At 33.2% G+C, this 12,228-nt stretch overlaps 1 protein-coding gene across 1 annotated transcript in view; it reads right to left on the bottom strand.

Annotated features, from left to right (window-relative positions):
* Nucleotides 1-12,228, bottom strand: part of LOC138704520 (facilitated trehalose transporter Tret1-like) — a 47,937-nt gene that overhangs the window by 27,194 nt on the left and 8,515 nt on the right. The window lies entirely within an intron of this gene.

Raw genomic sequence — 12,228 nt, 5'->3', positions numbered from 1 at the left:
AATGTTGATGTCATGTCATAAGTTCACACACGTGGGTACACGCATCTCCATTGGCTAACTCTCAAAGCGCAAATGATAACACTTATACACACATATTTATACTACCCTAGTTACAAAATTAGATCACTTTTAATCTCCTGATCTTTTAATCCCTCCATACAGGAAATAACATATGCAGGAGAGCGCATGTTTTTTAAACTGACGTTATAACGGTAATATTATCTATCTACCTCGCTCCAATAGATGACGCAATAGTAAACTTTTACTACGTGTGACTACTTTTGACTAATAAAACTACGAAAGAACGTGTTTCAACCAATCATGGTAGTTTATCGCTACAATTTGATCACTTCCTTAGCATTTGTTTATTTTTATCACTTCCATAGCACATGTTTCTTTGTTTACCAACATTTCAAACTGCAAATTCTTTACGGTACTATAAAACATGCTTTGCGATCGTCATTTTGTTTCCCGCATAGATAGTCGACTGAAAATGTCGGCTCTGTTCAAACGTTTTAGTGAAGGTACATTAGTGAAATAGAATTTTAATAAGTCAATTAATACCTATTTTATTCTATTAGACTACTTTATTTCTTCTAATCTTTTTATATACTTCTGTTTTTATCACCTCCGTACCATTTGTTTCTTTTTTTTTTTTGCCAACATTTCAAACTGCCAATTCTTTACGGTACTATAAAACATGCTTTCTGAATGTCATTTGTTTACCGCGTAGATAGTCAACTGAAAATGGCGGCTACGTTCACACGTTTTAGTGAAGCTAACATTAGTGAAATAGAATTTTAGTAAGTCAATTCATATTTTATTGTGTTGGAGTACTTGACTCTTTACATACTTTCTTCTAATCGTGTAATACATTAATTTGTTATGTCTACATTTGTCATTTCAATTCTGTAGATGAATTCTTGACATTTCACAGTACTGTGTAAATATTTTAATACTATTAAATGGTAAACATAGTGCATTTATAATATCGTCGCTTAAGAACCAATACCGCGTAACTGACATTTTTGGTCAAAACTGTTTTTTTGCACGGATGGTACCTCCACTGTCATCTGCATGCATTGACAAGAGCGGGAATTTTATTGCATGAATGGCCTGCGTGCGAAGGAGGGGGGTACAATACCGCGTATCTGAAGTCACGAGAAGTCTGTTGGAAATACCGCGTATCTGACAACAGATAGGCTGTTATGTCTACTCCCTGCGCGCCCTCAGTACGGAAGCTGGTTCTCGTTACTGCCTTGTGAAATTGTATCAACAGTGTGTAATATTCTGAGAAGATTAAAGAAGTGTTCAATTTCAATTATTTAAAAGATAAATATAATAGAATTATTTCACTAATGTCAATTGAATGTTAATTGAGCTGAATTCCCGCAGAATCTTATTGCAAGTTCATTCACTGAAATATAGTACATTTAATATTTTATTATTATATAGGCCTACAGATACAAGAAAAGAAATGGACAATGAATCAGACGACGGTCAGTTTAGCGAGAACGAAATCCTATCTGTGGTATGTTCTGCATTCAAGACGGGAGAAACTTCTTTGAGCATTAACAAAGGTATGGCATAAGAAGTATCACAGTTATTAAAGATTTATTTTTCTTCAGTTACGGAATCATAACACCAAACTTAATTTAAGTAATATAAATAATCATGAATGGGCCGCTAAAATAACTAGCGCTACATTCAGTGGTCCTGAGCTTGGTTCCTTCCATTTCCTCCGGTAGGAGGAAGATCTAAATTGATGATAATATTTACTACACATGTTTTTAATCCATTTATATCACATTTATAAACACTAGTAATCTCATCTTATTCGTAGGTGTACTGCATGATAATTCAAATGCAAAAGAAAACCGTCCTTCTGAAAATGGGTTGCTGCAGATCAGGCATTGTCCGTCCAGTGTTATCGGTAAGGTTATGATCACATTATGCAGTCTGCTATGATTTAAAGCAACACTATTAAAATAATACCGCTAGAAATAGGATAGGACAGAAACTGAAGACAATACCTCGTCAATGAAGGATCTACACTAAATTTCGGATGCGTCTTCAGATGTAGACGACCCCGAAGAATTTGTGAGTGCTACTTATTCTACATTTTTACATTCGTCAGAAAAAGGTAAAGAGAAGAATATTCAAGCCTTTCATGGAAATTTGACAGAAAAGAGAAAAAGAAGTTCAAAGCCACACAAGGTTAAGTGGAAGAAAATGAAAAATAGAAAACTTGGAATGGAAGAGGAAGCTTATCTTAGCTACAAGAGGTCGAAAGATGGCAAAGTGACACATGATACGGAAAGAGATGCAAGGAATTTGGGGCCAGAGTGTAGTTATAAAATGTGCCAAAATTCGAAAGTAAGAGGCTGTAATTTAATTTCTAATGAGAGAAGACACATTTTTCAGGCTTTCAGGAAAACTATGACTTGGGGACAGAGGACCGTTCACGTATCAAATCTTGTGAATTTCACTCCTACTAAAAGACCTGGCAGTACAAATTCTGAATATAGAAGAAAGAGAACATTTGTCTACAATCTAAAAGTTGATGAGAAAAAAAATTCAGGTTTGCTAAATGATGTTTCTGTGTACATTGGGAATTAAATAATGAACTGTGCGATATTGGTTAGCTAATAGTACTTATGGCGTCCCTTCAGTAAAAAGAAGTCATGTTCTCGTGTAAAAGCACAGAAAAAAAGCATTAGTAGCCTGCCTAAATTACCGTCACATTACTGTATGTAGAACCGATTGTGCTATAGTTTTTATGGTAGTATTCCACACTAGGGTTACTCAAGGATTACTTTTTGTGATTTCAGCATAGCCCTATAATTATTTATTTTGTTTAACGAATATTGTGCCTGAACAGTTATCATCATTATTATATTTTTATATGATTTTCTTTTCATTATTCGCAAGTCAATCAAGTCCATTGTCAATAATAATAATAATAATAATAATAATAATAATAATTATTATTATTATTATTATTATTATTATTTTATTATAAAATTATACTTGTGAGCAACGTGTTAGTAACAATTCTACTTATCTATTCAAATACGTACCGGTAGTGTGAAAATAAAGTACCTAGTAACAAATTATTATTATTATTATTATTATTATTATTATTATTATTATTATTATTATTATTATTATTATAAACATTGAACTGTGTCTTCGTTTTTCCTTTCCCATAGTTTCACCATTTGATTGACTAAGAATGCAGCAATCATTGTCTGGAAAGTAATCTAGTGCTGATTCAAGTTACAGCCTACCGACCTTGACCTCAAGTCAGATGGTAGGACAACAATTCAGATAACACATTGACAGATACAAGAGCACGAATAATATTTCCAGAAGGCAGTTTTAACGTAAAGTAAACGCTTGTCAACATGTGTCTTGAAGCTGCTAAAGTTGTCTCACAATACCGCGTAACTAACAAAATGTAGACAACGGCACAGTTCCAATACCGCGTAAGTGACATGGCCAAATATCTACAGCCATGATCATCCATTTTCACTTAGTTATAAATTAGTTAAGCTATTTCATAGCCATACACCACTTTTCAAGACTATTCCGTTATTTTTATGGTTTTTATTCAGTTTTTTCCTTCTCCTGTAAAATTTACATTTTGTCAGTTACGCGGTATTGGTTCTTAAGCGACGATATGTTATTGTTATAAAGGTGTTAATTATATATATATATATATATATACATACATATATGTTGTTGTTGTTTTCTAATGTCAGGCTTTCGACAATAAAGTCATTTGACCTCTTGCACTCCAATATTTTTCAAAGATATTATCATGACCAGCCACTGAAGCACAGATTTTGAGGTGTTCCGAATCCATTTCTTGGTTTGAGTTGCACAATGGGCAGTTAGGGGACTGATATATTCCAATTCTATGCAGGTGTTTAGCCAAACAATCATGGCCTGTTGCCAATCTAAATGCAGCTACAGACGATTTTCGTGGTAAATCGGGAATTAACTGTGAATTATGATGCAGAGAGTTCCATTTTTTTCCCTTGGGATTGTGTTATCAAATTTTGTTTGTTGAAGTCTATGTATGTAGATTTAATAAATCTCTTCACTGAGTAAAACGTAGATTTAGTAACAGGTCTGTAAGTAGCAGTGCTGCCCTTCTTTGCTAAAGCATCCGCATTCTCGTTTCCCAGGATTCCACAATGGGATGGTATCCATTGGAATACAATTATTTTATTGAGTGATATTAATTGAGAGAGCATTTTAGTTATTTCTGCTGTTTGTGATGAAGGTGTGTGTTTAGAGACGATTGATAGAATAGCTGCTTTAGAGTCTGACAATATAACTGCATTCCAAAATTTATTGATGTGGCATGGAAGATTCCTGATTCCATATCCAAGTGATCTATAAAGTGAGAAGAGACAGCACGTAACACCTGCACCGGCACCTTGTTCTCTGGAGATCAAGGATCCGTCGGTGTATAAATGAAGCCAGTTTTGTGGAGGGTACCTAATATTAATTGTCTCTAAAGCCAATTGTTTCAGCATTTCATTGTTTACTTCTGATTTCAGTATTTCTTCGTTAAATTTAGATTACATTCTATAAATAATAGACTTAAAGGGTTTGGTTTAATTTGTAAGTTTTCTTTTAAATTCGGGATATTGATTTTCTGTTTTAATTCTTGAACAATGGATATGAAACTTTTTTGACTTTTCAATCTGCAGAGAGGACTGTATGAATACCAATTGTTTCCTGGTAATCTGATAAGTTTTTCATATTGAATATATATATATATATATATATATATATATATATATATATATATATATATATATATATATATATAGGGTAACCAAGGGTAAATGGGGTCAAAAAGTAACAAATCCTTAATTTTATTGTTAATTTCATAATATATTCTACCTCACTTCGATTATTGCGACGTTTTGTTCAGTGATCTCAGGATTGATTCCGCTCAGAAACTACAGCGTGTTCATAACGCGTGCGTCCGCTTCATTTGTAATGTTCGATACTATGATCATATCTCACCTTCTTTCAAGAAGTTATCATGGCTTAGGTTACATGAGAGGAGAAATCTGCACTCACTTTCTCTCTTATATCGAATTATGCACTCTTCATCCCCCTATTATTTATTCGCTCGATTTCATACTCTCTCTCGCTATCATAATATTAATACTCGATCACAACGCGATAACACGCTAGAAATTCCACTTCACGCATCGTCTCTGTATTCCTCATCCTTCACTGTTGCTACCTCTCGTCACTGGAACTCTCTGCCGCCTGAAGTCAAGGGCTGCCGAACATTGAATTCTTTCAAATCAAAGTTAGAAAATTATCTTATGACGAGTTGCCAAACTAACTTACTATTATGACAAGTGTTGTATTGCATGTTTCCACGTTTTCACATTTTTTTTTTATGTTCTAATGATATTCAACTTATTTTATATTTTTGTTTTCATATTTTCCGATAATGTTATATCTCTAATGTGATAAGTTGAGCTATATATAATCTTAATTTTCCTTATTGTGTGTACTTAGAAATATTGTATTCACTGTATACTTTGTACTGCACTATTTTATTACTAATATTACTATTATTATTATTATTATTATTATTATTATTATTATTATTATTATTATTATTATTATTATTATTTTCATCATCATCATTATTACTATTCTTATTTTATTATTATTATTATTATTATTATTATTATTATTATTATTATGAATAATTGTCTTTTTTTGTATGCCTCATTTATTATGACCTGCTGTTCACATATTATTATGCTTTTTTCTTTCTTTCTGTATGTTATATATTATGTCCGATTTCTTCTTATTTGTTGTTTATTTTTTATTATTATTATTATCTTATTCAATTTTGTGTGTAAAATTGTAGTGTAATTTGTAAATTTGTAGTGTTTTTGTAACGCAGTCTTTACTCCTGGTTGAGTGTTAGAGAAGGCCGTATGGCCTTAACTCTGCCAGGTTAAATAAATCATTATTATTATTATTATTATTATTATTATTATTATTATTATATTACACTCATAACATATAATTAGTTATAGCCACATGTAAGTACTACGTCCCCAAAAATGTTTCTTTTTTACTCTAAACTAACTGTCTGTACATGAACTGAAATATTTCACTGCAGTGACCCTTTTCACCCTTCTGTATAAGGATAAATGGGGTCACTGTTTAGGGCAAATCGGGTCACAATTTTTCTCTGTATATACCTGCACGGAACGTTAAAATCAATATTGAATTGATTAAATTTAACACTTCACACATTCCACAAACAAACACTGTTTTCTTTTCTGCACCAACGAACTGTGTTGCAGTGTAGTCTAAAACCACATGCGTACATGCGTACAGTTTCAAAATTCTAGACACAAGTTCATTTTATTGATCTCATTGTAAACGTAGTTTGACGGCCTTTACTTTTCAAGTGGTTGTCCTGGCCACCTTGAAGACGTCGTTGCAGACATGAATGAGGAACTCCTAACAACTCAGCAGCATGACGTTGGCTTCTTCCCTCGCGAAATGCTTTAATAGCCTTCTGCACGTCGTTATCAGTCCACGAATTTGACGTTTTCCTCTTACATTTAACCATCTGTCACAAAGAATTGAAAATAAATACTTAATTTGAGTGGACTGATTTGAAACATGTTGACCCTATTTGTCCGATATTACTGACCCTATTTAACTCAAATTTATAACTTTTTTGCGCTAGAGGGTGGTAGTGCTGAATACTGCTTCGACGAAGGCGTTAATAGCCATAATCTCTTCTAAAAAGCCTAAACTTAATATTGAAAGTTAGTCGCACAAATTCTCTGCATTAGTTGTTGTCAAATAATAAAGGAACCGTAAAGCATTATTTAAAATGTATAAAATACTCTTAACTCACCTTTATAGTCTCTCTATTCTTTTATTGTCAACACAAAGAATACACACACCAGCTAGCATCAATAGCACTCAATGTGTACAGGAAGTTCTCTTCCTGACCAGTATATGGTAGCACTTGCTTGAACTGGTCTACGCTTGAATATGGAGACAGAGTTTTGAAATTGACCCGATTTAACCTCTGACCCGATTTAGACTGAGTTACCCTATATATTTTTCATATTTGCATTTTTATATGTTAAACGAAGAATTGGATACGTTCTTTATTCTGTACTATAAAGCAATAGTAAGGATATTATGGAACGAATAAATCAATCTGTCTGTCCGTCCGTTTGTTCATCCATCTATATCTATCTATCTATCTATCTATCTATCTATCTATCTATCTATCTATCTATCTATCTATCTATCTATCTATCTATCTATCTATCTATCTATCTATCTATCTATCTATCTATCTATCTATCTATCTATCTATCTATCTATCTATCTACCTACCTACCTACCTACCTACCTACCTACCTACCTACCTACCTACCTACCTACCTACCTACCTACCTACCTACCTACCTACCTACCTACCTACCTACCTACCTATCTATCTACCTACCTACCTACCTACCTACCTACCTACCTATGTGGCTGCCTGCCAAAATAATATTTTTTTCCATTTGGCAAGCGACTTTTGTGTCACACGGTAGGCCTATTACTATTTCTACATTATTTTCTTGAACTATTACATGAAGTAAATTCACAAATTAAGTTATCTAAGCTCTCCAAACCAGCAAGAAACCTGTTCAGAATCGCTTTACTGGTAACACACATGTCTGTAGGGTCTTACGAAGACTCGTGTTCTTATTGAGGTCGTTTTACACTATATGAAATGAGTTGCGTTGGTAGTTTTGAATGTTCACTGAGACAACATGGAGAAGTTTGTTTATAATGCTAACTACCTACCTACCTAACTTACTTCTCTTCTTTTGATCTTCTGTGATACTATAAAGTATCGTCTACGAATGACCTAACTGAAGCTTCTGAAAATCTCGTGGTTGCTACTCCGAAAAAGGAAAAAAGTCATTGTTATCTCATAGACGGTTATTGTTCTGTCATCGTAAGTGTCTTTCGGGGTCAGTAATGTAGTAGCGTTGCTAAAATGTCACTAAAGGCATTTATAACACTTAAAATAGGCAGAAAAAAGGAAATAAAACGTAAAAAAGGCGCAATAATCTTTGAAAAAAGGCATAATATATTTTACCAGTAAATTTAAATTATATCAACATCACCCACATTTTTACTTCCTAGTTGACACATGTTTACTTATAAAATACTTGTTTCGTAATTAATTGTCTTTTCACAAACCTTACATAACAAAACTGTTTCATCGGTTGAAAACACATGGGCACCAAATTCACTAACGTAAGCATGAAGTTTACTTTCCAATGGTTTACTGAATTTAGGCATTCTAGCTAACCGATCTTATACCTTCTGTCACCCGACAATAACTGACTGTTCCCACTCAAATTTCATTCTTCTACAATAATAAGCACGTGTAGCACAAAATTGTAACACTAATATTTTAAAATATGAAAGCAAACAATTGAAAATATTATACATCTTGATTACACAACTTTTAACACTGTATCACTTCGGAATATGTATGATAAGACTTTCTTGTGTTGAATTCTAACGTACCTTGTTTACATGTTTCGACCTTTTATGGATCATCCTCAGAACTGGTAGTTGTTGGTCTTGGCGTTTGCAAATGCTAACCACACCCACAGAGACATCAACACAGATATGGAAATACTACACATCCAACCAAAAAGCCAGAAACTAAACACACTAGAACAATATGAAATATACAGACACACGAAAGCACACCCCAACTAAATTCTCAACACACAACTCAATTTCAGAACACACACACTCTTTGACTCTACATTACACTACACGAACACACCCTCACAGGAAACAAAACAAGAGGCGCCAAGACTAACAACGACCAGTTCTGAGGATGACCCATAAAAGGTCGAAACATGTAAACAAGGTACGTTAGAATTTAACACAAGAAAGTCTTATCATACATATTCCGAAATGAAAATGTTACTTGACAACTTCTATGAGCAACAGCTTAATATTTAAAATTATAATGCTGATTGTTGGTATCGTGAAGCCATGACAGTATTATATTTGTAACTGTGGATTGTCGACCATTATTCATATTACACAAATAGTATTAAAGCACGATTATTAGCAGATTAAGCACCTAAATAAATTACTTTTATTTACTATTGTTAGAAAAGTGAGTCTTTGTTTAATATATTTAAATTTCATACACATTAGATTACAGTTAATTAGAAAATTGGAAATAAACAAGAAATGTTGCTTTAAAAGGACAAAAAAGACATTTATTATTGCACTAGCCGTACCCGTGCGCTCCGCTGCACCCATTAGAAATAAATATAAAGTAATTACATAATTAAAATAGGACATTAGATCCAGAGAACATTCGTGTTTGATAGAAGGATAAATCGTTTATTATGTTACTTAATTTAAATTGTATTTGCATAATTAAAATGCGATCATTTTGATCCAGAGACCACTCATTTGGTCATAAAAATTATTTTAGGAAATACAGGAAACGAATGCCTATCAAGTTTTCTGTGCATAAGAAGCTATTTTAATCTTACCTGTCCTCAATTCACTCATAAGTTACTGTAATAACATTATAGCATTATATCCATCTAGAGAAACTACACTTTCCAATGGTAAATTAATAATTATACAAATCGTTTAATTTAGCTTCCGATATTACTTCATACAAACACAGAAACATTATCTGTAGGCTATCTTTCATAGCTTTCGATTGTTGCTGTTCAATGCCCCTTATAGACGACGTCATTTGTTTTTTAATTCATTACACGTCCTTAGATGGCAGTTATTTTAATTTTAAAACTCATTTATCTCATTAAATATCAGTCCTATCAAAATTGTTCAAGGAATAAAACTTATCGGAAATTATTTGTAAAGAAACTTTTGTTATGTAATAATTTTCACAAAAATCAATAATAAGCGAGATATTTCGATTTGTTTAATTCAGGTCCCCTTATAATCCCCCTTTTAAATAATGTATTTTCAATGCCATATAGCCTTAAATCTAAGTTACAACGAACTTAATTTATATTCCAATTTTCATCGAAATCTGTTCAGCTATTATCGCGTGAAAAGGTAACAAACATACAGACAGACAGACATACAAACAAAAATTAAAAAAAAAAAAAAACGATTTTCGGCTCCAGGGCGGTTAATTATATATCGAAAATCGAAAATTACCAGAAAAATTTCGGCTACAGATTTATTATTAGTATAGATTAGTAAGGCAAAATAAGCTAAATAAAAATGGTCCTATCACTTTGATTTCCTCCAAATCAAGTTTATATCTATGAAATAATTATTTACTACCACCCAGTAAAAAAAGAATTTTGCCAAACATCCGGGCTCTACGTATGACTGTCTTGCCACGGAGTTACGTCTGTAGGAAAACGATTCGATAGATAGCAACAAATACAGTATAACAGCCACTGTGCAGCTCAGGCGGATAAGGCGCTTGTCTGCCGGTGTGGAGTTGCGAACGGTCTTGGGTTCGATTCGCGCTTGGACTGATTACCTGGTTGGGGTTTACCCGTGATTTTCTCCAACCGTAAAGGGAATGCCAGGTAATCTATGGCGAATCCTCGGCCTCGTCTCGCCAAATACCATCTTACTATCACCAATTCCATCGACGCTAATAATAGTTAATGCCAAGTTAAGAAAAAAAAAAACAAATATATCTTCTGTGACAATTCTGCAGTTGTCATGTCTAGTGAAATATGCGCATTTGAAGACATGGGTTACTTCACATGATGACTGATAGCGTATTTAAGCAGTGAGTATGCGTATGTGTATTCAACTTGAAATATGCAAGCATGGCTGCTTTTATCGTTTAGCTAACTGACAGGTTTACTGATAATGGAAGGCAACAAATTTCAAGGTAACTGTATGGGTACTGAAATAGAAGTAGCTGAATTAACACAGTGTATTCGCAAAATAAATACCAAATGGAGTGCCAAAATTCTTCTTCATTTAAAGAAGGAGGGGAAAGAAACTTTGGAAGACACGAACAAAGATGAGCTCTCATTTCTTTTTAACTGGATTAGGCCTTAGGGACTACTTCTGAAATGTGATGATGACTTACTTATTGGCTTTTAAGGAACGCGCAGGTTCATTGCCGCCCTCACATAAGCCCGCCATTGGTCCCTATCCTGAGCAAGATTAATCCATTCTCTATCATCATATGCCACCTCCCTCAAATCCATTTTAATATTATCTTCCCATCTACGTCTAGGCCTCCCTAAAGGTCTTTTTCCCTCCGGCCTCCCAACTAACACTCTATATGCATTTCTGGATTCGACCATACGTGCTACATGCCCTGCCAATCTCAAACGTCTGGATTTAATGTTCCTAATTATGTCAGGCGAAGAATACAATGCGTGCAGTTCTGTGGTGTGTAACTTTCTCCATTCTCCTGTAACTTCATCCCTCTTAGCCCCAAATATTTTCCTAAGCACCTTATTATCAAACACTCTTAACCTATGTTCCTCTCTCAAAGTGAGAGTCCAAGTTTCACAACCATACAGAACAACCGGTAATATAACTGTTTTATAAATTCTTACTTTCAGATTTTTTGACAGCAGACTGGATGATAAAAGCTTCTCAGCCTAATAATAACAGGCAACCGATGATGATGATTATTATTATTATTACTATTATTATTATTATTATTATTATTATTATTATTATTATTATTATTATTATTATGTGATAAATATGAAAACTACAGAAGCATAACTTACTTTATTAACAACAGCCTCTAAGCTATATGCCCATATATTAAAAAAATAAGTTAAATAACTACATGAAAGCCAAAATGGTTTCAGGAAAGAAATAAGATGTATATATCCACGTTTTACTTTTTTGTATAGATCATAGAAAAGAGACGAGAATTTAATTTACTGGTAGGTGTATTTGATATTTATAGATTGTGAAAAAGCATACGACAAAGTAAAGAGACAAAATCTTTGGAAAATATTGGAAGAAAATAATATTCCTAAAATGTTAATCCAAAAATGGCGCACTTTGGTACGAAATTATGGACTAAAACTGAATAGATATTTAGAAGTTAACACTCTACAATGTACAGATGACCAACTTTTAATATCAGGCAATGAAGATAATTTACAAAAATAAAAAAAATTGAATAAAATT

This window comes from Periplaneta americana, chromosome 8 (genome assembly GCF_040183065.1).
Source record: "Periplaneta americana isolate PAMFEO1 chromosome 8, P.americana_PAMFEO1_priV1, whole genome shotgun sequence".
NCBI classification, from domain to species: Eukaryota; Metazoa; Arthropoda; class Insecta; order Blattodea; family Blattidae; genus Periplaneta; species Periplaneta americana.
The sequence above is the reverse complement of the archived record's forward strand: the minus strand, read 5'-3'. Positions and strand labels throughout refer to the sequence as shown.